The 27,409-nt window shown below is 43.8% G+C and overlaps 2 non-coding genes across 2 annotated transcripts; both read right to left on the reverse strand.

The window, feature by feature from the left end:
* Positions 1-14,669: 14,669 nt before the first annotated feature.
* Positions 14,670-14,742, reverse strand: Trnaa-agc (transfer RNA alanine (anticodon AGC)). Its single transcript has one exon. It is a non-coding gene; the product is annotated as a tRNA-Ala (tRNA).
* Positions 14,743-25,848: 11,106 nt separating this feature from the next.
* Positions 25,849-25,921, reverse strand: Trnaa-agc (transfer RNA alanine (anticodon AGC)). Its single transcript has one exon. It is a non-coding gene; the product is annotated as a tRNA-Ala (tRNA).
* Between the last annotated feature and the right edge of the window lie 1,488 nt (positions 25,922-27,409).

Raw genomic sequence — 27,409 nt, forward strand, 5'->3', positions numbered from 1 at the left:
AACAGATAAAAATTAGAAAAAAATAGTGTGAGGTAGAAGTTGCATAGGGCAGTCTGGGAACGTAGGTCAGAAAAGACTAGAAGAGAAAGTATGGTAAATGAATATAAACTAAGAGTTAACTGAATGTGAGACTGCATAGGAGACAGGAAATAAGTCCCAGAAATATTAGAATAAGATCCCAATTAGTGGGCTTTATAGGAAATGAAAACCTTTCCTGGAATTTCAAGTATGGAACTAGCTCAGCTATCCCTGAGGTTAAACATCTTTAAGAAGTGTTTTTGTTGTTTTTGTTGTTGTTTGTTTTCTGTAAGTGTGGAGCTAGGGATAGAGAATAAGGACAGATAGCCATGGAACTCAGTGGTAACAGGACACATCTTAACTGGGTTGCTGTAGGAACTGATCCTTAATCATCTCAGTGTGGCCTGTAGAGGAGACTAATTTTCTTAGTGGTATCCCTAAATTAACCAGAAATATCCAGATTTAAATTTTCATTATTGGAGAAGAGGGGCCCATGAGAATCATTTCGGAATAAGTACAAGAAAGACACTAACTACATGACAGTCTGTGTTTGGGAGCTAAGATGTTGGAAGTGGCTGGGTCCAAGGACATGTTTTTCTTTATACGTCCCCTATAGAAGCACTGCCTGGCGATTGTGGAAGCAACCAGTTTTGGCTCACAAGTTGGAATTCCAGAGGTGCTTTCAGAAGATCTTATTTAATAATATGAGCCTTCAGTAAAATCTTTGGGCAAAGGGTTGGAAAAAGCTGTTTGACAAGTTGGGGCATTGCAGTGAAGACTTTCTATACCTGAAGGAATGTTGCAGAAAGAACAGAAAAAGTGTACAAGCAGGAGATGGGAAGAAGTGTTGCTAACGGACAAATGACTGACCTCACTGTGGCCCAGAAACAGGAAACATATTTCCTTTTTTTTTTTTTTCTTTCTAGTGAGGTGGATGACCTCAAATTCTATCATTTATGTTGCAATTGGTGCTGTTGAGCCTGGGGTGAAAAAAGGAGTGAGAACCATGAGGTGCCTGAAACTAGGTAGAAAAAAGCCTGGGTTGTGAAAGTTGAAACATTTATAATAATTCTATTCAGACAATTGAAAATAATGTTGCTTTTTTACTTTTAAAGATAATTTAGTAAGTTTTTCTGCCAGGGTATCATCAGTGTTTTATTTTGAGGGAAGGTAAAAATGTATGCAATTCCTGAGTGAAGAAACTCAGGAATTATTATTTAAAATGCCCAGAGCCATGGGTTTTCTAACCCCAAAATATCCACATGATGTGTATTATGAATTCTCAGTTTTTATGAGAAAAGGATGTGAAATCAAAACGCACACTTATGGGTGCACTAGATGGATTCTATTATGATTTTAATTCTGTACTTTTAAGGACAACATTAACAGAATTTCTTGCCTTTTATAGTACCACCAACATAAAAGAAATACATTTGTATTTTGTTTGTATGAAAATTCAAAGGCAATAATTCGGTTTTTAAAATCTGTAATCTAGAAGTAAGGGATTCCTTTGTTGAAGAAAACTGGACTGATCAAACCATTTAATTTTATTAGGATTTTTAAGCTTTGAAACTGACATGAATATGAAATAAACAGTGCCAATATTCATGGTATAGTGAAAAATAGTATTTGGTTTTATTTATCCTATTAGCAGTTTTTAAATGCATACTACTAGTTTTTTAATTTTTACTGAATTTTTCCCAAAATTGTTTAATTCTTCAATGGTCATTTAAGATGAAAATAGGGATTAAAAGTAGTTGTTTTTGCATGAAAAGTGTGTGATTTACAAGTTTAAATTATCCCCCCCCCTTTTTTTTAAACAGATGGATTTAAGTTTGTCTTCCATAAATCTCAATTTTCAGCTTCTTGACTATGTTAACTGTAATTGTCAGTGTTGCACTGATCAATCAGCATGTGGAAACACATTGTTCTACTCTGCCAATTAAACATTTCTTTGAAAGTGAACTACATTGATGAGGAATTTATTAAAAATTTAGGGGCTGGGATTGTGGCTCAGCGGTAGAGTGCTTGCCTAGCACCGGCGGGACCCGGGTTCGATCCTCAGCACCACATAAAAATAAAGGCATTGTATTAAGTCCATCTACACCTAAGAAATAAATATTTTTTTAAAATTTATTCTGTTTCTTTAGATTTTACAGTTACATATGTAAAACTGGTTTGTTTAATAAACGTGTGTCCAAAAAATAAAGACAATGATGACATTTTACATTTTGATTTAAAAAAAAAGAATAAGCAGCAAGCAAATGAGGAAAACAAAGACAGGTCATTATTAAGGGAGGAACATTTCATTTAAGAAGGTATTGTCAGCAGTGTTGCAGAGATATTAGATGAGATTAAACATGAAAGACTTGGATAATGTTTACATGATATGAACTATGTCCCAAACACTGTTATAAATGCTCTATTAAACCTTGAATTATCAAGCAGTTTATGAGATTTAATAAAATAGCCCCATTTTACAGTAAAGGAAAATGAGGTTCAGGGAGGTTTAGTGATTTAAGCAAGAACCATACAGCTGATAAGAGGCCTAGTGGGGAGAAATGTGAGTATGTTACAAACAACTCTTGACTATGAATGAGAACAGAGAGCCCTTAACTGCCATAGGACTCAGGACCCACACAGGGACAGGGCCTAGGGCTTGGGGGGCGGGGCGTGGGGAGAAATGTGAGTATATTACAAACAGGAAAACGTCAGTAGAGAAGAATGAAAACTCAGGAAAGGGGCATTTGATAAAGAGAAGCCCACGGGACAGAGTCTGGAATCTGCAGTAAGGAAAAGGAATCAGCCTTAAATGGAAAGATAATCTTTATTGCTTTGGTCATTGTAACCCTATTTGTGGAATTTGGAGGGAGGAGCCCCAAATGGCCACATGTACCATATTCATCAAGCTCCCAGTCTGTTCTCATTTACCAGAACCTGGTTCAGAGGAGTTACATTTTCACAAAAAAAATCCTGATTTGATGCAAAGTTAATAACATTTCAAAAATGAATCACCATTAAAAGTTCAACTAGAATTTTGCTTTTCACCTGATTTTCTGGGGTATCAGATTTTCCCACTCAGGTATAAAAAGAATGAGCAAGTTGGTGTAAAGTTAATTTAGAGAGCTCATCTTTAAACCGTGCTATTTGCATCTACCATATAATCTAGCTGAGCACTGGAAACAAAAATTAAAAACTTGATTCTTACCTTTTAAAATCATAATTGAAAATGAAGTAAAAATATGCTTAGTTTAGAGGTAGCAAGTCGATGGGTAAAAATACTAGTCTTGTAATCTTGGAAGTCAACAACCACCAGTAGTGACTTTCTTTTTTATTCAACAAAATCTTAAGCTCAGGTTCCTTTTCTATTCATTATCCACTGTCCACCAGGTTGAACTCTGATTTTCTATCCTTGGGCCTGGTTTAATTCACTAGACTATATACCAGACAAGTAAGCACTTTGGAGAAATTGAGTTATTCTGCTGGGCAGTGGTGCAGGGCAGTGGGCATCAGAGAAGACTACAGAAAAAGGACAGAATGGAGAAGGCAAAACTTCTTTTTGGAAATCTGGACGAAAGCAAGTGGAGATTTGGCCATATCTGAAGGCTCTGTTCAAAAGTCCAGGAGGCTAGAAGTCCAAGGTCAAAGTGTCGGCAGGTTTGCTTTCTCTTAAGGTCTATCTCCTTAGCCTGCCAATGGCCACCTTCTTGGGTCTGCACAAGACCTATTCTCTGTGAGGCCACATGTCTGGTATGTCTGTTGGTCTCTTCACAAAAGAGCTCAAGTGGAAGGAACTCAAGTTTGGAGGGGAGAAATAGTAGAAGGATATTCCTGAATATATCTTGTCCTATCTCATTAATGCCCCCACTCCTTCCTCACAGAACATCTCTCTCTCCCAAGGAGAACTCAAGGAACTAAGTCAAGCTTCTGTCTTGGCTTTCAAACTCATGGCCAGCCTCTTGCTGGACATGTCTGCCTATACTGGGTATAAGATTTCTTTGACGGGTGACATTTAGCAACATCTGGACATCTGTTTTGAAAGTGATCTCTGGGATTCCCTTGGTGCAAAGGGTAAACGACCCTGTGACAGCTATAGAGAATAATTACTCTATGATACAGGCCAGATCTCTTGTCAGGTAGAATACAGAAATATAGGCCTCTGTGTAGGTTTATGCGGAAAAATTCTTGTTGTTTTAACCACTCTGCCAGGTTGTTATGGCAGCCCTAGTAAAGTTGTATGAGCTGAAGAGTTCTCTACATTATCAAAATGAAATATTTAGGAGAATGTATTTTGCTATAAGAACCAGGAACTGAAACTTTGCTTATCCTGTCACTTCCTAAGGTGAAGGGATGGCTCCATTCCCTCTGGACCCTCAAACTTCATGTAGACCTGAGATAGGCCATATCTTCAATAAATTATGAGTGGAACGGATGATGGAATGAGAAGGAAGAGAGACATTCAAGAGAGATTGTAGAAGTATTCTGTAACACTTCTCAGGCTTTCTGGTGTTAGGACCCTTGTACTTGTAAAAGTTATTTTGATTATCAAAACAAGAAATACAGCTGGGCATGGAAGCACATACCTGTAATCCCAGCGGCTAGGGAGGCTGAGGTGGGAAGATCACAAGTTCAAAGCCGGCCTCAGCAAAAGCGAGGCGCTAAGCAACTCAGTGAAACTCTGTCTGAATAAAATACAAAATAGGGCTGGGGGTGGCTGGGGTGTGGCTCAAGGGGTAGCGGGCATGCACGAGGCACTGGGTTCGATCCTCAGCACCACATAAAAATAAATAAAGATATTGTGTCCACCTAAAACAAAAAATATATATGTATATATATACATATATATGGCTGGGGATGTGGCTTAGTGGCTAAGTGCCCCTGAGTTCAATTCTGAGTACAAAAAAAAAAAAAAAAAAAAAAACTACTACATTGAAATTTCATCTCACTTCAGTCAGGATGACAGTTATCAAGAACACAACAGGATGTGGGGGATCAGATACTCTCATATATTATTGGTGGGACTATAGACTAGTACATCCACTCCAGAAAGCAGTATGGAGATTCCTCAAAAAACTAGGAATGGAATCACCGTATGATCCAGTTATACCTCTCCTCAGAATAGATCCAAAAGCTCTACAATCAGCATACTGTAGGGAGGCATCCATATATATGTTTTTAGCAGCACAATTTACAATAGCCCAGCTTCGGAACCAACCTAGGTGCCCTTCAACAAATGAATGAATAAGTAAAATGTGGTATATATGCACAATGGAGTGTTACTCAGCCATAAAGAATGAAATAATGGCATTTGCTAGTAAATGAATGGAACTGGAGAATATTATGCTAAGTGAAATAAGTCAGATCCCAAAAGTCAATTTTGGAAGCTAGTCCAAAATAAAGGCGCGGGGAGGGGGTCCACAAAAAGTGTGGAGGGGGTGAAATTCCATTAAAATAGGAGAAAGATTGGTAGACTAGATGAAGGGGATTCAGGGGGAGGGGGAAGGGATTAGGAAGAATAGTGGAATGAATTTGACCTAAATTTCCTATGTGCATATATGAATATACCATAGTGAAGTTTGCCATTATGTATATTCACAAAGGCATTAATTAAGAAAAAAATTATAATAGCAGAAAATAGAGAAAGAGAACCAGGTTGGAGGAGGGGAAGAAAGTCATTCTGATTGTGTATTCAACAACCCCAGAACCTTGATCAGGAAACTATAAGTAATATTCTTTTGACACATTAAAAATATTGTGAACCCAAAGGTCTTTGTAGATGATCTCTATCAATACTTACTATGTTAAAAATAAAAACTGAAACTTTTAAAATGTTTGTTAGTTTTGTTTGAAATAATAATGATCAACCTATATTGTATTTTTGAAGCAAACATAAAAAGAACAACTTTTAACTCTTTATTGACTAGTTTATTGGAAGACAGCTATATTTTTCTGTTTCCACATTTAAATTTTTGAGATATGTTTTTATAAATAGGAAAAAAGTGGCATTGCACAGTTCTGTGGTCAGAGAAAAATCACATTTTAATTATATACAATTCACATTGTATGATTTAAACACATTTTAAATCATATTTTCCAGGTAATTATGGACATTCTTTGAATTTTTGATTTGACAGGTGGTAATTTCGTTAGGGTTGGGTTAATAACATAGAGTCTAAAGTGATATCACTAACTTTGATGTGTGATTTTGTGACATCTTGGTAATATTGATTCACTGAGGTATTTAGCTCTTCCAAGTGTCAAAACATTTCAGTATATAATATCAAACAAGTATAAAAGAACATTCATTAATACAGTCTCATCAGGAAAAATGATTGGATGTTAAAAGCTTAAAGTTATCTAAATGAAGAATTTCACTTGAATGCTATTTTTTTTATTCTACATCATGTACAACCAGAAGGATGAGAAATTATACTCCAACTATGTATGATGTATCAAAGTGCATTCTACTGTCATGTGTAACTGATTAAAATAAATAAAGAAAAAATACTGCCAGTTATTTCCCCAGTCTCTTTTCCCCCTCCCCCCAGACAATGCCAATAACCAAAATTTGCATTTGTTATAGTTTTGACTGTTACTTGTTCTTTCAAATATAGATGATGTGCAATGAAACAAAACAGCTCGGAGGATTCACAGCTCAGAAGCCACCAAGACAAGCGTCTTATTTAGGTACCTAGAAGAGGTGCTTTGTCTGCACTTACCATTTATACACACAGAATACTGGAAAGATGAGTGCTTCAAGGTGGAGACTTATTAAAACGAACATATTCTCCAGTCTCCAGCAGCTGTCCAGGTTGTGGACCTGGTGACCACTGGCATCACAGAGTGTGGCTGCCGTGACCCACACGAAGCGCAGGACTGTCACCCATCAGCCTTTTTCATAGTAAATGGTCTTGACGTTATGAAAATAGCGTTGGCCTCCTCATTTCCTTTTATGATTTTGAAGGTCCTGAGGCTTTTGCTCAGGCCTGGCTTTGCAGTTGAGATAAGGGCAGACATTCCAGCGCTGCACTGTCCCTCTGCTGCGTAGACTTGTTTTCTACAGGCTCCACTGGGATCAGACCCTCCTTTGGCTAACTGGTGCTTTGCGGTGAAGCCACTCTGCACCTCGGATCTTCCCCAAGTCCGAAGTCCACGCTCTGGCTTCTACAGAACTCAATTGGCCGCCCTTGTTTGTCAGGTCAAACCTCATAGAGACTCGAGGAGCAGAGATCTTGTCATTAGAGCTCTCCGGCAGCTCGAAGCCAGCGCATCCCTGAGACCCAGACCCTCAGCCCGGCACAGACCTGCATCTCCTGCTCCCTCCCCGGGCCTCGGGCGTAGCACATGTAGTCTGTGGGACTCCTCTATAGAAGGGGCCAGCCGTGTCAGTGTTAGCGTGGAAACTGGGGGAAAGCAGAAAGAACGGATTTACACAGATGTTCCCTCTTCTGTGTGTGATAAAATAAAAAACAGGAAATTAACAACAAAAAGTCTGTGATTTCTGCATCTGCATCCCGGTGTATGACTCCGAGGCGGCCACCCAGGTTCCAGCGGTTCGCCCATGAAAGGGAAGAGTGCTGGCACCTATATGTTTGGGGCCTGGACATTTCGTGCTTCGCTGCACATGGGGCTGCACCCCAGAAGGCGCAGGCGCGACCAATATCAGTTGTAGGTGGAGAAGGTGGCTGGTGTAACGTTTTCAAAGATAACTATCTGCACGTGAAAAGCTGACTTTGAGATTCAAATTCAGAACCTTTAGATTTGGAAACTGAAGCGCCACCCACTGCAATAAGACAGCAATGACTGCTGTCTCCTGGTCAGATTCTAGGAATCATTTATTTTCGTTCCAAGAATGGACTGTTTTCTGGATTTCCAGCTTTTTTTGATGTAGGGTTACTAGTTCTCCAAAATATTCCCAAACAAGTTGCATGGATTCATTTTTAATCCTGTACTCAAAAGAGCCTCATGGTTATGGAAGGCTTGGGGCACCTACTGAGAAATGGTGCATGATCTCTGTCTGGTATGTCCCGTTTTTAAATATTGATCCTGGTCTTTAGTCATATAAATTAATAAATTGACCAAAAAAATTAATCATTCGCTTTGAGCCAACCCTTATCCCTGCTCTCAGCATCTGGTGGATAAAAGTGAAAAGTGCCACCAGGATTGGAAAATAATTTGAAAATCTCTTTTATCAAGGTTTTAGGACTGTAACATACTCAGTTCCTGGACTGGACATACAAATTGTCCTTATAGATGAAGACTGCTGTGGGGAGTCCAGAGACTTTGGTTGAGGTTGGGAATAAAGAATACAATGAATTCACTTTTTCTTTTTGGTTTTCTTTTGAAAAAAATAGCATAGTGTGTAGGATAATTACTTTATTTAAAATTTTAGTGTATTTTTGGATAGATAACAAATTCACAGTTTGATATTTTCAAGTTTTTTCAAAAGGTGACCCAAGTGTTCCCAGGCAGTTGATACCCAAACCAAAATACGAACAGTGTTCTGAAATGCTTGTGTGTGTTTCTAAAGCTACTTAAAGTATGTACAATGAATTATCTTAAGTACCTAAATGTAATTTTTGCAATTGACAGCTTTTTATACAGTGTAAATACTTGTTTTTATCAATGGATTTTGAATTTCTGTTTCACCATACTTCACATCATTTATGGGTTTCCAGTCTCTTGATGTAAGGAGTGTTGCAATTAGTAATTTCATATGTACATTTCCTGGCACATGTTTAAGGGTTTCTATAAGATGAATTCCTAGAAGTGGAGTGGCTGGGTCAAAGGATATGTGTAACTTCAATAGATTTGCCAAACTGCTCTCTGTAGGTGTGGTACAAAGTTTGGAATGCACTGACAGTGAAATAAACTGGTCCTCTGTGGTCATGAAGAAAATATACCACATATGCTAGAGTGGCTTTTTGCCTATAGTAAAGACAATTCTCAGAGAAAGTGTCAGTTGTTCAAATGACCCAATGTTTTTATGCTCACATTTTGGGACAGGAATGACAGCTCCTTGAAAATGGCTGGAAGAAAGCCCGAGTCCCAGAAACAGGCGGTTCTTTGGGGTTACAAACACCAAGAAGGACAGAAATGGGCAGCCTCTACCCATGGGTCTTCCCAACACCTACTTCCACTGGTGCCTGGAGGAGGCTAGTGCCTTTCTTTCTTCCTCCCAGGACTTAGACCACTTTTTCCTTTGGTAGTCTTATCTGGCCTTATCAGGTGTCTGCCGAAGTCTGCTACAGGCAGGAACTTGGGATGATTCTTTACACCCTGGCTAAGGCAGCTCAACTGGGGCAGACCCAACAGTCAGGTCCTTCCAGGAGAGAGGCCCAGAGCTGGGCACATAGCAACTCCTGCCTGGGAGATCACAGACCTGTGTGGTCAGGGAGTAGGGATCAGGGGTACACTGTGTGTAGGGAAAGGAACCCAGAATAATGATGGAAGGAAATGTTCCTAAGCCTTTAAGCCTCAAAATGAAAAATAAAGGTAAAATTAAATAATGCAACCAAGGAATAAGCAGCACTGTCCTTTGTGTTCTTAGTGGCATGTGTGAGCACACTTGTGGTTTTAGCAAATGTTGACTGAGTCTGAGTCAGGCAGCTGGACACCTGACTTTTTCATATTTTTCTCCCAGAAGCCAAATCTTTGGCAGTAATTACTTGAGGTTGCACCTTGTTATAATCAGCAAATATAAAACGATGTTTGTATCTCTTCACCCCATTCCTTTTGATCATTTTCAAGGCAACTATTGCAATTTCATTTTATGGGATGAGGAGCTAAACTGCTAACTTAGAAAAGAGGATTTAGGCAAGTTCAAGGTCCCAGAGAAATGAATCCATAGAGAGTGAACAGTCGGTGAATCACATTTTGGAAGCTGAGGGGCTCTGAGCATTCTCTTGAAGCACAATGTTGCCACTGAATGATGTTATACTGGATTTGTAACATGACCAAATTTGCATTTTAAGAGACAATAGTGGTGGGGTTGGAGTTGTGGCTCAGTGGTAGAGCGCTTGCCTAGCATTTGTGAGGCACTGGGTTTGATCCTCAGCACCATATAAAAATAAATAAAATAAAGGTATTGTGTCCATCTACAATTAAGGGGGGGGGGAGACAACAGTGGTGCCTGTGAAAGAGATGGTTAGAGATGAGTCAAGTTTAAAAGTCAAGGGAAGAGTTAGAGCATTATCACAAGCCTGGCAAAGATGCTGAACAAATTTACAGAGCAAATTACACTCACTCATTCCTGCAACACATTTAATACAGGCTGGCTTTAGCTGTATCACCTGCCATGCTGGATAATTCAGCCATGGTCAAGACAGACAGTAGCCTCACATTTCTGTGTAAGGAGACAACACTAAAAATAAAACAGCTAATAATTCCAGATATAATGGAAGTGAAACATTTGATATGATTTAAGGAAATCATCTTGAGAGAAATCTAAAAAATGTGAAAAGTCAGGTACGTTGAAGACTCCTGAGCCTTCTAAGAAGAGGCAATAGTTATGCAAAGGCCCTGGAACAAAATTAGCTTGGGTTATTAAAGGGGGGAAATATAAAGAAGCTAATGTTCCTAATTTAGATATGAGTAGAATCATTAGGCTTTGTTGTGGAAAAAAACTACAGATGTTTTCTGACTTGGAGAATTTCATGGATACTGGTTGGTGCCTTTCTCCCAAGTGGATATTCTTCAACTACAGAGGTTTGAGAAGATAAATTATTAGGTTATTATCATGTTCTGTTAGTCCTGAAATACTCATGCAGTGTGCAAGTAAACATTTTCAGTGAGGGATTTAGGGATGAAGGTTGGAACTCAGGAGAGGAGGTCCTCTAGAATTCAGATAGTAGCTGTAGTCAAAACCAGGAGAAAAGAACTACACAAGGTGGTTCTACTCGACCTGGTAGCATGTGGCTGTAAAGTGCTCGGAATGTAGCTCAGATGAAATGAAGTGAGCCGTAAGTGTAAAATATACATTGTATTTTGAAAATAGTAAGAGAAAAAGAATGCAACATTATTACTTTAATAGATTTTATTTTTAAAGCAGTTTTAGGTTTAAAGAAAAATTAAGCAGAAAGTAGAGAGTTCCCACAAGCCACATCACCCTTACTGTTTCCCAGTGCAATATTTGTTACATTTTAAATAATAAATGGACTCATGTTAATGTATTAAATAACATTAAGGTTCTCTCTGTGCTGTACATTCCATGGGTTTTGACAACTGTTAGGTATCATACAGAGTAGTAATTCATGCCAATTCTTTCATCCTATAGAAACTCCATCATCTATTGGATATAGGTGTGTGCGTGCGCGCGCAGGGGCTCAGTACTGGGGGTCAAACCTAGAGGCTGATGAATGCTGGACGCTCTACCTCGAGCGCGTTCCCTGCTACCCCGGGAGGTAAAGGTGTGCGGAGGAAAAGGCCTGGAGGATGCAGGCGTCGATCCTGCCACCTCTCGCATGCTAAGCGAGCGCTCTACCGCTTGAGCTAATCCCCCGCTGCCGAGCGGCCAGAGCGCGCGGCACAAGCGGGCCACCTTCCCAGTTCCCGGCCGCGGGGACTCGCGTAGGTCCCCAGACAGGGTGAGACTGAGCACAGAGTCACTGCCTGGGGCGAAGCCCCGCTAGCCCCGCGCGTAAAGTAAGAGGGATCCCCAAGGCAGATCGGGGGATACAGTGTCACCTTCCTGATCTCCGTTCCAAGGGTGGAGGCGCTGCCTGGGGCTGCTCCGGGGTGAGGCTGTCACTTAGAGTTTCTGTGGGTTTTGACAAATGTTAAAGTTCGGTGTCGTTAGAAGTAGTAGTTCATGCCAGTTCTCTCATCCTTCCCGTGCGGGAAGGGCCCCCGGCGGTCGTGGGCAGGGGTGCAGCGGCCTCTTTCCTCAGACCCGCCTCAGCCACCCGCGCCACCTCGCGGGCGGGACGCAGATCCCTCTCTGCCTTCCACTGAAGCCTGAGTGTCTGAAGCCCGGCGCCCCTCAACGTCCCAGAGACACAGACCCGCACCGGAGCGGGGAAGACCAGCGGCTGGGAGAGGGTTTGTTGCTGTGGTTGTTGTTGTTTGTTTTTGAACCCCGCCTTTCTTTTCCTGGTACATTACACTATAGTTGGACCTAATTATGGAGTTTGATGTCACATATTCATACAACGCTCAATGTAACGATGCGATCCGGCCACTACCACTCCCCCGCACTTCCCCACTCCCTCATTCCCTCCCACCCTTGGTCCCGTCCCTCTACTGATCTCCCTTCATGAGATCCACACTCACCTTTTCCTTTTTTCCTTTCCAGCTTCTGCATATGAAAAAAAAAAGACTCTTTTTAAAATTTTAATTATAAATTTGTTCTAATTCGTTATATATGACAGTAGAACATACTATTCTTGACCTCCTGAGTTTGCCTTATTTTGCTTAACATCATGTACACAAGTTCTTTTCATTTTTTTCTGCAAATGACATAATTTTATTTTTCTTTATGGCTGGATAAAACTCAATTACTCAGTATATACCACATTTTCTTTATCCAGTCATATGTGATGGACACCTAGGCTGTTTCCAAAGTTTGGTTATTGTGAATTATGCTACTATAAACAGGGGTATGCATGTATCACTATAGTGAGATGACTTTGATTCTCCAGGAAAAATACTGAGGAGTGGTATAGCTGATCATATGGCGGTTCCATGCTTAGTCTTTTGAGGAACCTCCATTCTGATTTCCATAGTGGTTGTACTAACTTATGATTCTACCAACAGTGTCAAAGGGTTCCTTTTTTACACACCCTCTCCAGCATTTATTATTATTTGTATTCTTGATGACTGCCATTCTGACTGATTGAGGTGAAATCTCAGTGTAGTTTTGATTTGCATTCCCGATTGCTAACGATGTTGAACATTTTTCCATTTATTTGTTGGCCATTGGTATTTCTTCTTTTGAGAAGTGTCTGTTTAATTCATTTGCCCATTTAGTAACTGCATAATTGATTTTTGGTTTGAAGTTAAAAAACTTAGTTCTTAGTATATTCTACACATGAATCCTCTGTCAGAAGAGTAGCTAGAAGAGATACTTCCCCTTCTATAGACTCTCACTTCACATTCCTAATTGTTTCCTTTGCTGTGCAGAAACTTTTTTATTTTACTCATCCCCTTAACGAACTCTTGACATTATTTCCTGAGTTTCAGGGGTCCTGTTGAGAAAGGGGTTGCTTGTTTCTATGCTGTGCCTATTCTGGAGCATTGACCCCACATTTTCTTCTAGGACTTGCATAGTTTCTGATCTAATTCCTAGGTCTGTGGTCTATTTTGAGTTGATTTTTGTGCAGCATGAAAGATAAGGATCCAATTTTTCTTCTACAGAGAGATAACTAGTTTGTGGCTGGGAGAATTTTAAAGGTTATTGAGTCTAAGTGAGAGTGCAGGCCTTGCCTCAGTTGGACTAAAGAATGACTGTAAGGAAAGTTCGAGAATGAGAACACTGCTGTCAGTCTCATCCTAGCTCTGGGTAGGTGTGGGAACATTGAGTCTGAAATAGCAGTTTCCTTTACCTGAAAGAAAGGTTACCCTCTCTCCCCCTGCCCAAGTTCAATAGGCAAAAACCCTTCCATATTTCTCTCTAATTGTGGACATGGAATCAACCCATTTGACCACAGAGTCGTGTCTATCACAGCCTTTAGCTCTGACCCAAGTATCTCATTTAAACACGTTGAACTCCTGGCCCCTGTCTCTTTGTTGATCCAAGCCTCTGGGTGGCTGTCGGTGGTGGAGAACTCCTACATTTTCTAGAGCACACATTCTTGAGGCTAAACTCACTTTCCTGCTCTAGGACTCTGGGAATGATGGAGAAACTTGGAGGAGTCCAGGAAGAGAACACTTGAGAATTTTAATCTGTAGATTTGTTCCTGAAGCATTTCTGAGCACCAGGCGTGGATGAGGCCCATGATCTGTAGGGAGAACGACTACTGTGGTCCAGCCCCATTCTTACTTTCAGAGTGGTTTATGGGTGCAGATATTAGCCAGCGGCCTTCGTGAAACTGCAGAGGGTTTGGGGCTCCATCAGGAGGGCCTTCCTTCATGGTCCCAGTTTATGAGGCTGCATATCCTAAGGACGGAATATGGGGCACAGGTCATCGATAAAACTATTTTTCTATTGCAGTCAACATAGGCAGAGCTAAAAGGAATCAAAAGAACAGAAGTGATGAAAAGGAGAAAAGAATGGAAGAGAGGCAGTCTTGACCGTAGGGTCAAGGACGGCAAAGCCCCTGCAGCCAGTCTGCAAAGATCAAACGCCCTCTTATGCATTCTGAGCTGAACATGGTTTGTCAAAGTGAATAAAATCAAAATCATCCAGACCCTTGTGCCCCCTCACACAACTCCCAGGCTGTTTCCTCACACTTTGTACCCAAAGGCTTAACATTTGGTTTTCTCATTAAAAAAAAAAATTAACTTGTAGCTGATGCTTTCAAACATGACAAACCTGTGAGTGTAAGGCATGTACTAATCCTTCCCTATTTTGTTTCTGTATGTAACATATGATTTTCTTCTCTAATTTCGCAAAAAGAGTACAGTTCAGGGCGGCACCGAGCCAGAAGCAAATCTGGTGAAGGTGTTTACCAGGCACCAAGGACAGAGGGAGTGTGGAGTGAGGGGACAAAAGCTGGAGGATGCGGGCGTCGATCCCGCTGCCTCTCGCATGCTAAGCGAGCGCTCTACCGCTTGAGCTAATCCCCCTCGCGCTGGCCTCTGCCGGCTGTTCCTACAGCCAGGACACAATCTCCTTCCCTGCCCCGCTTCTCCTTCCCGGCTGCTGAGACCGTCCGAAAGCTTTCCCAGCAGGCGAGCCCGGACGCGGCCCAGCACACAGCAGCAGAGCTGGGAGGTAATGACTGAAAGCGGCAAAGGGAGACCCAGGACAGACGTCGGGGAGCTTAGTTCTCACTCGGTTTCTTTCTCCCGCTGAGATGAAGGCGAATAGGGCCCCTAGTTAGCTCAGTGACTCCAAATGCTCTCTTGATGGCACCAAGAGCGCGTTTCCCCAAGCCATACCCCATATATGGAAATAAGCTCAAATGTCTTTTGTATCTATTATATTTTTTCTCCGTCTAGGGGAACCGATATCATTTCTTACCCACTTCCTCCTTGAATCTGGAATGTGGTGCTTATCTATTGAACATCAGATCCTTGAATTTAGAGGTATTTCCATTCTGTCGGTTTCCCACGGCTGGCATAGTAAAGATCCCAAGCCCAAGGGCTAAACAGACACTGTCCTGGTTCTGGAGGTTGGAGTCGGAGACCAAGGTTTCTGCAGGGCTGGCCTCTTTCTGGCAGCTCTAAGGGAGAATCCCGCCTCAGGTTTTCTGGTTCCTGGTGTTTTCCAAGGGTCTTGGGTTCCATTGCTTAGGTATGTCACCCCTGCCACTCTGTCTCCTCCCTGGGTCCTCACATCCCCTTCCTCTTTGCTTTATTTGTCTCTGTATCAGAGTTTCCCCTTTTTTATGAGGACATCAGCCATATTATTTTGAGCCCACTCTAAGAGGGGCTTCATATTAAGTCTTTATGATGGTCCTATTTCTGAGGTGCTGGGTTGGGAGTTAAACATGTCCTTTGGAAGGACACAGTTCAACCCCCAAAGTCATCATCTCAGAGTGTTTCCTCTGGGCTCTTGCTGTTCAACTCCCCACCCACCTTTGCCACACACCTACCTGCCTGTAGAATGTCTGTCAATGTCACTGAGTTTGGTCTGTTCTTGAATTTCATGCAGTTTGCACTATTTTGCGTCTGTTTTTGTCACTCAGTGTGTGACACATTTATTCATATTGTTGCATATACCAGTGTATGTTCTTCTTAAAACTGCTTACCTTTCCCTGTAGAGTTTGACAGAAAATCAGTGTTCCTCTACCTGCTGATAGACACTTAGCTACTTCGAAAAAAGCTGCCATGAAAATCCATGTAGAGGGCTTTTGTGGTCATATGCTTTTGTTTCAATTGGGTGAAAAGGTCATTGTTGGATTGAATAAAAGGATATGCTAAACTTGATAATAAACTCTCAGGTATTTTCCCCAAACTGGTTGATTCAATTTACATTACCACCATCAAAGTGTGAGAGGTCCAGTCTCTTCCCATGCTTTGAGCTCTTGAAGTTATCAGTCATTTTAACTGTGACCATTCTAGTTCACATGCAGTATTGTTTGTGTTTGAATTTAATTTGCATTTCCCTACTGATTCATGTTATTGAATATCTAATGTGCTTACTGGCCACACATCTTATTTTGTGTGCATCTCAAATGTGTATGTCATGTATTCATTCATTCATTTATTCCTCTCCACTCCCAGTATAGAAGTAGTGAGAAAAAAACATGTTTTCTTCCTCCCACAATCTTAAAGAGCATACTAGATCCCCCCAAATGAATGAATGGTGGCCTGATATTGTGATGCATTAGGAATGATTGACTTTCCGATACTGAACTAATCTTTCATAGTTAGGACAACCTCCTCTATCCACAGTGTATCAATCCTTCATAGGTGCTGTTGGATTCCCCGTCTTCCGCATGGTGTCTTTGTGGTGATTTCTTCATTAGGGACTGAGACCTCTTATAACCTATTACCTCCTTTAATTCCAGGACATGGAACTAATAGATCAGTTTCAGATAGTTGAATTTAGCAGTTACTTCAGAGGAAATCAGGTTGCTGAATTTAATACTTTTTAGACATAATCAGACTGAGAAACTCATTCTGTGATAATTAATCACATGACCATGGAGTGGAAATGTCTGTAAATGCCCATAGGCATGGATCAGAATCAACATTTTGTAGGACCTTCCCACCTGCAAAAGAAAAGACCAGGGAAACAAATTGATCCTACTAAGTTGAGTTCATTAAACTTGAGTCAAAAAAAGCCCACCTCTATGATCTCTGTAGTCCTCCTAAAAAAGGGACAGGCTCTAAAAGTTTTGGGGGTGGAGTTATTCATGGAATAGTTTTAGGTTGGAGTTTGTAAAGACCCTTCTCAGCAGGACCTGGTGAGATTACCCGCGGGGGTGAATTCCTGGCCCAGTACCTGGACAGTAAGTCATGGAATGGGTACATCTGTTCAGAGATGTTAGATCGGATTTGGGTTTGACCAGGCTGGTGTTAAAACAGTTTGAATTTATGTCCTTGTAACGCATGGTTGGTGCGCTCTCTGTGTTGTGACTCCTAGGGCTTTTGCAAATTCACCCCTCAATTTGTCCTTTTTCTTCCCAACGGGATCAAGCTACGTATGGCTAGGACTTCAGCTCTGAGAGGTCCATTAGCGAATCGGGAACAACAATCTAGTTTTACAAATAAGAATGTTAAAGAGCAAACGGATAAATTAAAGAGGTGGATCGCACGTCCTGCGCTTGCTCGTCAGTCCTAGAACCAGCTGGGACGCCCCCTTTCTACCGTGGTGCTGGGAAGCGCGCAGGGCTCGGCTGACTCCGTGTTCATTGCGTTAAGTTTGAGGTTCGCTTCTTGATCTTGGGCACTTGCAGAATCCTGGGGTCGTACCCACTTCTTTGCCCCGAATAGCAGAATAAGAAGATCTCAGGGCGATTGTTAGTTGCACCGAGGGGAAAAGCGCGGGACTCGGAGCGGGCTCCTTCACGGCCCCTCCCCGCCCAGCACCTCAGCGGGCACCGGGTTGCGTCGAGAACAGGGCTCTGGCCTCTCCGCCGACCTTAAACGTCGCCAGCGCCCCCCCCCCCCGTCCTTCTCCCGGAGGCCGAAGTCAGGGTTCTTTCGGGTCGCTGACAATGCCAGGTCTGGCCGCACCCAAACCCGCGGTCGCGGGTGCGGGGACCGGGCCTGGCAGCAGCCGCAGGGTCTTTGCGTTGGGGCTGGAGGTTCTTCTTTTCTGGACTTAAAACTCCTTCAAAATTCTCACATTCTCGCCTTCTAGGGGGCTCACCTCGTGGAGAGGGATGATCGCTGGAGTGAGTCACCCACGTCGGCCTCGGGGGCTAGCAGGGAAGGATCCCTCTGACGGCCTTCTCCCGCGGAAGGCGTCACCCGGAGACCGAGAGGCCGAGAAGGAGCGGAGCAAAGTGCGGGTTCCGCGGAGTTTCCGAAACAGCTAGGCGCCCGCCTGGTCCCAGGCAAGTCGGGCCCCGGCGCTGAGCTGCGCGGAGTTCCAGGCTGGCGTTGCTGTCGCTGAGGAGTGGCTCACAGGTCGGCAGCGAGCGAGGTCGTCCATGGCCACGGGAGGAGGGTCTTTGGGCGCTTTGTGAGGGCAACCAGCTCTAGATTTCCCGGGGTTTTCTTTCCTGTCCCCCCCCCCTTTCGGGTGCGGGTTTTAAAACCACACGGACGGCATGGGGAAGTTGGCTCCGCCATCACGTCGCTGTCGCTTTCCGTCGCTGCTCGGGGCTTTGTCCACAGTTCAACTCCGAGGCCTCCAGCTTCCCGTCCGAAGGGCACTTCCAGCCGGGGTCCGAGCCGAGCCCCGTGAGGGAAGGAGAGAGAGGGTGAAACTTCGGACGTGGGGCGGAAAGGCCAGCCGGTGGGAGAGGGACTGGCGAGGGGCGAGTCGTGCCCACAGCCCGGGGAACCGCAGCGTGTCGGCGAAGCGGCCCGGCGGAGGGCCTGGCCGTCGGGGGTGAGCGCGGCAGTGGGCTGGACTGGGCAACGACTGCAAACGAATCTGCTGTGCGTTTTACTACCGAGTCCCTGGGACTGCGGACGTCGCGGGCTGCGGACCGGGTTACTCCCGACCAACGCAATTCCTCAGGGAATCCCGAGGAGCCGCCGTCTCTCTGCACCACGGGCCACCAGCCTGGAGTAAGCTCCGCACGTGGTGAAGAGACTTTTTTCTGTGGATCAGAATGTGTCAACCTGGGTAGGAGCAGTAGGAGGAGCGCCCGGGAACCCTCTCGCAACTCAAGACCATGAGCAAGGACTTTAAAGTTGAGTGTGTGTGTGTGTGTGTGTGTGTGTGTGTGGTGTCAACAGACTCAGCTTATTTCTTAAGAAATGAAAAGTAAGCCGGGGATTGTCATTGAGCGTTCTTATCTAGTCCTTTTCAGTTAGAAATAGGAGAGTGGTTTCTCTGTTTTGGTGAAAAAACGGAGTGCATTGGGGGGAATAAGATTCTTGCTATGGGGCAAAGGTGTCGAAGACACAGAGGGACGTCCCGCGCTAGAAGCCACCACAGAGAGGCCCCGCAGCGCGACTTCTGTCTACCTTGAGAGCAGGCGGAGAGGAAGGGGAGGTGATTTTGTTTTGCGTCAGTTTCTCTGAGGTGGTCATGGAAACCCTTCCTCAGGAACCGCTGAAGCAGATGATGGTCTTGAACTCCCGCCTTAGGATGAATCCAGGAATCATAACTTTTTCCAACACGAATTTGAGAAGACTTCCCTGGGTGATGGAGATACTGACCTTTAAATACCTAAGGAGAGACCTCTTTGCAGCAGTCCAGCTGCAGCAGAATAAGGGGGGGGGGTGACGAACAACTTCTGTACATTGATACAGCAGGAGTAGGAGCCGTTTATTGTAGGACAACAGAGCTATTTATACATTTTGCACAGCTTATCTTAATTAGCATAAACTAGATACATCAGTCAACCAATAAGAATCTCTACACTTAATGGCTCGCTTTTGTTACTTCTCAAACCACTCCCTCTGGCATTTTGCCAGGCACCATGCAGACTTGTTTACGGCTCTAACATTCCCCTGGCAAAATACCAGGTGTTATTTTGACTTGTTTACAGACTCTAACACCTCTTTAGCTCAATTGCTTAGAGCCAGGTGCGAATGACGGCAAGGCTTCCTTCAGAACAGGCCACCTGAGATTTTATATTCCTTTAAGAGCAACAAGTGCTGAGATAACAAACAACAGAGAGGAGGAGCAAGCATACACTGTGTGGTTTGGTGTCCTGGGAGGAGGAGTCTATGCTGAAGGAGTGGAGAGTCCAGAAGGAAACCCCATGAGCCCCAGGGATAAACACACAGGAGTAAAACCTGGGCTTTTCATCCTTCGCATTTTGTGAGGTGTCTAACTCTTCCCCAGCCACACTGGCTCTTGAGGGGGCTTCCTAAACCGTGTATCAGCTGGTTTCTTCAGAGCTGTCCTTGGATGGGCAGGCTGCCTAGTACCTCTCAGAGCAACCCAGGCCTGCCTCTGGCCCATTCTGCATTTCTTTGTCCTCTTTTCACTTTCCATACTTGACTCTAGACATGCAGGTCTTCGGGGATCACCCATGCAGAACACTGGTGCCCTCACCTATGCTTGCTTGTCCAGTTGCTTTGATGGATCCAAAGCCACCTTCTGGGAGACAGCATCCCTCTCCCAGCCTCCCTGGTTTCTGAGTTGTTTCCCTCCCAGCACTCCCAGACATCCAGGCACACCTCTGCTTTGTGTCCTTTACAGGGAATTCCCATTTCTTGGCAATCTTCCTCAATAAGCTCTTTGGGGACAGGGTGCTTATGGCTTAGTGCTACACATGTTTAAAAGTCTGCACAAGTGGATGAAGGCTGAGAAATACATTGTATGCAGGCATAAAGGAAAGAGAGCGTTTCATGCTCCAAGTGGACTTCTCAGGGCTGTGAGATCCATGCTGCCTGCATCCACGTGGCATATTTAGGTCAGATGGGCAGTAGACTACAATGTATGGTGATGGGTTTCATTTCTCTGAATGCAACCCTGAGACTTAGAGTGGCTCTGTGTGCATGCCCCATTCATTAAAAGTCAGGGGAAGGTTTGTAAGGGTTCTGTGTTTGGGATTGGGGTCTCTGATGACTTCATGGCTGTGGCATGCTTGTGGCTGGGAAAGTGTACAAAAGTACAGGATGCCTAGCTGCTGGGAAAGTTTCTGTGCAGACACAGGATGCCTAGCTGCTGTAGCAACGCTCTCCACAAGGAGGCTCTGTGCTGGAATCTTGTTAGCTGGACCTTGATCTCAGGTACACAGCTCCTGGGACTAAAGGAACTTGCTTGCTCCATAACTACAATGTTTCACCAAGCTCTGCTGCTCCTGGACCTGCCCACCTAACAGTAACTTCAAACAATGGATTTAGTCTTGAGAGCTACACAAGCACCTAACATTACATATTATACTGTAGACTGTAACTGCAGAATAAATAACCGTAGTGATACAATAAAAAATAATGTACCAATAATGCCAGTGACCTAATGTAACCTATTGATATAAAACTGGCAGGTTGGGCAAGGGGACATTCTGCCTCTGCACCTTGCTTCTGTCACCTTTTGATTTCTTTACAAAGGTTGAACTTCACTGAGACTGATATGGAAGAGAGCCCTCTTAAGTGATGGGAATTTCTGCCTCGCTGGTCTATAGTAGAATGGTGCATCTCAAATCCATAATTTCTACAGCATCAAAATGACTGGTTTTGAAATCTTTCTAAATTCAAATTATGAGAACGACTTGGAATTAATATTTACAAAATTACTAGTTATTAAATTGTTTGGTTTTTGCAGACACATACAGAATATAGACAGTTACCGGCCTTTTAACAATAAGTGAGATTCATAGTTGCATTCAACAAATATTACCCAGGGAAGGAAAGCTATAGGACTGGTGAATTCACTGATTCTATCCTCAACATACAGCCCTCAAACTCCAGCTGCTTTCTCTACAGTCTCACAATCTCAAGGCAAAGTCCATAGAAATATCTCTGTTTCCCTTTGTGTGGCTTAATGTAATCGAAGAAAATCTTCCTTGAATTTTCTGAGATTTGCCCTGTCCTCTGGTTGGTCACATTTGTGTGCCCATGCCTAAATCAACCATTGGCAAGTAAATTAGGATGACTAGGTTTATTTCTGACTCTGAGGTTATGGTTGTTGTGGTTTAGATAACAAACAAACCATGTTAGATAACAATAATATAAAAGCTCATCTGTGAGACAATGCAAGGTTTAGAGGTGTAATGATTGGGTTATGGGAGCTGTAACGCAATCAGTGCATTAATCCCCTGATAGGGGTTAACTGAGTGGTGACTATAGGCAGTTGGAGTATAATTAATGGAGGTGGGTTATTGGGGGTGTGCCTTTGTATCTATTTTGTGAGCTGAGCTTACTGTCTCTCTGTGCTTCCTCCTGTGATGTCCTGAGTTACTGTGTTCCACCACACTCTTCTACAGTGATGCTCTGCCCCATCTCAGGCTCCGGAGGAATGGAGTCAGCCCTCTGTGGAATGAGAACTCTGACACTGTGGGCCTCAAAGTAAACTTTTTCTTCTCTAATTGTTCTTGTCAGGTTCTTTTGGTCACAGCAGTGAATAAGCTGACTAGCACAAAGTTAAAAAAGAAAAACAACAGCAAACATGACCAAACATTTGACTTCCCAGTAGACTTGGTCCTGTTTTCTTAAAGTTTTATAGTTCTAGCTCTTACCCTTGGGTATTTGATCAACTTTGAATTAATTTTTGAATATAGTATGAGGAGGGGGATCAGCTTCACTCTTTTGTGTGTGGATTTCTAATCACCTCTGTGCCATTTGTTGAAAACACCACTATTTCCTAATTGAATTGCCTTGGCACCCATTTCAAATCACTTGGCTGTAAGTCTGAGGGTTATTTCTGGATTCTCAATATTATCTATTCTGATGCTAGTACTATACACTCTTGATGACTGTTGCTTTACTATAAGTGTTAAGTCTGGAAATATTAGTTCACCAATTGTGTTTTGCCTCTTGAGGATGGTTTTGGCTACTCTGAGTTCTTGCAGTTATTCATAAATGCTGAGATCAGCTTGGCAATTTCTTTAAAAAAGAAAGCCATCTGAGGTTTTGATATGGCTTGCATTAATGAATAGATAAATTTGGAGAATACTGAACTTGGGCATATCTTTTCAAATTTTTAGGTCTTGTTCAATTTCTTTTAATGATTATAAGTAGTTGTAAGAATAAAACTTCTTTGTGATTTTTTTCCTTAATGTTTCCAAAGTATGGCATTCTCTTGAATAAAGAATTAAAAAAAACTGTTTTAACTTTACTTATGCATGGCTCATTGCTAGTGTATAGTAATACAATCAATATTTTATATCTCATCATCTTTTTGTGTGTGTGTTTCTGGGGATTGAACCCAGAACCTCGTGCATGTAAGGCAAACACTCTACCAACTGAGCTATATTCTCAGTCCTTTGTATCTTGTAATCTTGATGGACTCCTTTGTTATATCAAATCTTTTAAAGTAGATTCCTAAGTATTTTCTATATACACAGTCATATCATCAGCAAAAGAGATATACTACTTCTTGCATTCCAACTTGGATGTTTTTAATGTCAGCTTATCGCCCAGTTGTCCTGGCTAGAACCTTCAGTAAAATTTTGAGTAGAAACACTCTTACTTGTGTGAATTGGTTCTAAAATAACGGGAAAGGCTGTTGCCATCCTGACAGGGACATATTTTCTTTCTTCTTTCCTAAGGTTGATATGCAAGTGCTCTGGTGCATTGGGATGGTGGATGTGAAAACAACACAGGTACCGTTTGATCCCCTCCAGTGTAGACCGCAGAGTCTCTGCTTTCCATCCTGACTTTCAGGGCACTCTTCCCTGGCCTGAAGCCCTGGCACACAGAGATGATGACATTCCCTGGTTTTCCCAAAGAGCACTCTAGCCAAATGAGGGCTCTTAACTCACCCAGAGACAATATAAAACTTCAGAGGAAGGCTGTTCCTTCCAGGAAGAGAATTCTGGATTCTAAGCTCAATCTACAGATTCTCTTCCCCTAAATAAAAGTGACCTAGGATGCAAGCTCAGATGAGAAGCCAGCTTTCCCAGGGAGAAGGACACCAGAGCAGTGGTCATGCTGGCTGAGTGCTCCCTATTACTCTGACTCTGCCCCAGGCTCCATTAGTCCAACCAAAGCTCTCACATCCCCAGTGGCCCTGGTAGGCAAAACTTACTCTTAATGACCATGTCAGGAAACTCAATACCACTGGAGAAGGAGGAGACTGTCTCTTCAGGTGACTGGTAGCTTCCCTGATTCTCCTGACCCCTTGCTGGTTAATGACTCCCCCACAGCAGACAGGTCACCCAGGTTGCTATGCACTTAATTCGTTTCTCATCTGTTTCTTCCCAATTTTGGATGTAGATCTAGGAGGGCACATGTGTTTGTATTTTATTTACTCTTGAGTCTTTGCACCCAGAACATCAGCAAATATGTCCTCCTAACTGTGGTAGGGTGACCTTCAAAGCATTTAGTTGGAGGGGAATTTGCCTGCAGGTGGAGAAGTGAACCAACCAAACACTTGTGGGTTTTGGGTGTAAAGTAAGTGTCTCTTCACTACTCATTTTATCAAACCACTGGGAACTGACTTCTGCTTCACCTGAAATCCTTGGTCGTGGGCTTTTTTTTTTGGGGGGGGGAGGTGCTGCTTTTACTCCCCATTTTATAGTCTTTTTTATGGTGGGGAGTGGGTGTGGGAAGCACCCACTCTTTCTGAGGTTGGAACTCAGAACGTTCAGATGATGAGATGCTGCAGGCTGCACCAAGAAGGCAGGCCAGCGGGGCAGTTCACAAAGTATCCCATTCTCCTATCACCACTGCTTTACCAATCTCCAGCCTTTAAAGAAGTCATGTCATGTCAGCCAATGCTGCAGCTGAAGGAGTCTCCACCTTCACAGAGTTCCTGCCTCCCCACCGGTCACCAGCCACTGGGGGCCACAGCCAAGGGCATGTGACCTTTGCCATTCTTGTCCTGCTTGTGTCACAAGTCACCTGTCCCTCGGGGTCTAATTCAATCTCAGCCCTCCCAAAATTCCCTCTGCTTTTTTTTCTTTTCTTTTCCTTTTTGTACCAGGGATTGAACCCAGGGGACCTTAACCACTGAGCCTCAGTCCCAGTTCCAGCCCTTTTTATTTCTGTTCTTTTGAGACAGAGTTTGGCTAAGTTGTTTAGGGCCTGACTAAATTGCTGAGGCTGATTTTGAACTTGCTCGCTCAGCCTCCCCAGGGGCTCAGCAACATTGCACCTGGCTTCTCTGGTTTTTAATGGTCGCATTTAGATCATTCACATTTAACACTACTACTAACAAAATTCGTATGTAGACCTACTATGTAATAATTTATTAGTTTGTTCCTTTATTTTTATTCTTCTATGTTTCTCTTCCTGCCTCTTTTTTTAGGCTTATTTTAACGTTGTGAGGGGTCTAGGGCCTGCCATATGTGGGTAAAACGTCTAAGTATTCTTAAAATAGACATCTTGCCATTTAGGTTGGATACAGAAACTTCATCACCATTTAACCCCTTTACCTGTTATCTATGTAGTATGTCTAGATACAGTTAATCTCCTTCAGACAATATTACAACTTCTGCTTTTAATCACCATAAACACTTTAACCCACAGCAGAATAAAAAAACCCCATTGTATTTCCCCAGGTATTTCTTATTTCTGCTGCTGTTCCTTCATTGGTGTGTTCTAAGCGTCCAAATGACCACTGCGTCCACCTTTTTGATGCTTCCTTGTTGTTTTCAGAAGATAGAGAACTCAGTCAACTGGGGAACCCAGGTCCAAATACAAAACCTCTGGAATGCGGCCAGCGACCCCACCACCGCTCAGCTCGGTCCCTTTTGTCCTCCCTGGAGGGTGGCTTAGGACAGGGAACTCAGTACCCCTAGCCAAGGTCCAGGGCAGGGCTCGGGCCCGTGTGGTCTTCTAGGAAAGGAGAAAGGACAGTGGGAAACCCCTGGCATTGACGGCAGCGGGTAAGCGCTGCACCCAGGTACCGCCCCGCGGTCCCAGGGTTCCCTGGTAACAGGTGGGTGGGGAGGGTCGCCTGTCGTAGTTAGAGCACGTTCTTGGGAACCCTGCTGGCATGATGCGAAGAATTGTCCAAAATTGACCAAAACTTTCTCCGGAGCCAAGTGGAGGATGCGGGCGTCGATCCCGCTACCTCTCGCATGCTAAGCGAGCGCTCTACCATTTGAGCTAATCCCCCGGCTCCCGCGAGCCTGGCGCCTCGGTTTATCTGGGAGAAGACGCGGTGGTCCACGCCCTGTTATCCCTGTTATCCCCCCCCCCCCTCCGCGACCGTCACGGCCGATCCGCGAGCTCAGACTCCACTGAGACCTACTGGAGAGGGCCGAAGCTGGAGCCGGCCGGCCCTCTGGGTCCCCAGGGAGGGAGACCTGGTACCTGCCACCCCTGAGGATCCCCGGAAAGGCGCGCCCGCCCACCTGGCTGGTGCGGGACCCCGGCGTGGGGTCCGAGGGCGGCGCACGGCTCCAGGGCGGGCGTGGGCACCGCAGCTCCACGCGACCTCTCCTCTCGGGCTGGGTGCTGGACACGTGCGCTCACTATTGAACTGACCAGCGAGCCTGTGTGTTCAGGGTGCACCGCCTGCAGCTTGGCCCTGCGCCTAACCCAGGGATGACGGGTCCCGCTGGTGAGACGGCACTGCTCCAGCTCCGTGGGTACTGGGGCAAAGTCCGTCTTGGCCGTCTCGGGCCTCCGTGCTGTACCCGCGGTTGGCTGAGGTTGGGGTCCTCTGACCACTCCTCCCACTCCCTCCTCCACCCCACCCGCTCCCAGTTCTGGAACCTCCATCCTACGCTCCCGTGCGCCTTCAGATTCCACCTGTGAGGGAGATGGGTGCCCTTTGACTTTCTGTGACTCGGAGGTCCATCTGTGTCTTTGGAAACGACAGGGATTCCTCATTTTAAAGGCTGGATGGACTCCATGCGTATCCCTACCACATTGTCCTGTGCACCCATCCGTCGATGGACACGTGGGTTGATTCTGTGCCTTGGCTGTTGGGAATAAGGCGGCAGTGAACCCCAGGGCGACGTCTCCAGACCTGCCGGTGTCCCTCCTCCTAGGTACAAGCCCAGCAGGGGGCGTGCTTGAGCATAGGGTGATTCTATTTTTAACTTTTAAAGAAATTGCTGGACTGTTTTCCATTTTGGTTGTACCAATTTACATTTCCACCAAAACTGTGCAAGAATCCACTTTTCTCCATAGTGGGCAACATGTATTTTTAAAACAAATATTATTTTTTTATGATAACCTTTCAATCAGGTGTGAGATGATATCTGGTGGTTGGGGTTTGCATTCTCTGATGATTAGTGATGTTGAACAGAGTTTCACATGCCTCTTGGCCACTTGTCTTCTTTTGAGAAATGTCTGTCCAGATACTTTGTCCATTTTAAAACCATGTTATTTGTTTACTTGTTGTTGAGTTGTTTGAGTTTTTTAAATACATTTTGGATATTAACACCTTATCCGATGTATGCATCGTAAATATTTTCTCCGGTTCAGTGGGTCATCTCCTCATTCTGTTGATTGTTTCCTTGTGCAGAAGCTTGGAGTTTGATGTAATCCTACTTATTTATTTTTGCTTTTGTTGCCTAAACTTTTGAAGTCCTATTAAAAAACTCATTGCCCAGAGTAACGTCATGGAGTGTTTCTGCTGTGTTTTCTTCTAGAA

The sequence above is a fragment of the Urocitellus parryii genome, chromosome 8 (genome assembly GCF_045843805.1).
Source record: "Urocitellus parryii isolate mUroPar1 chromosome 8, mUroPar1.hap1, whole genome shotgun sequence".
Lineage (NCBI taxonomy): Eukaryota > Metazoa > Chordata > Mammalia > Rodentia > Sciuridae > Urocitellus > Urocitellus parryii.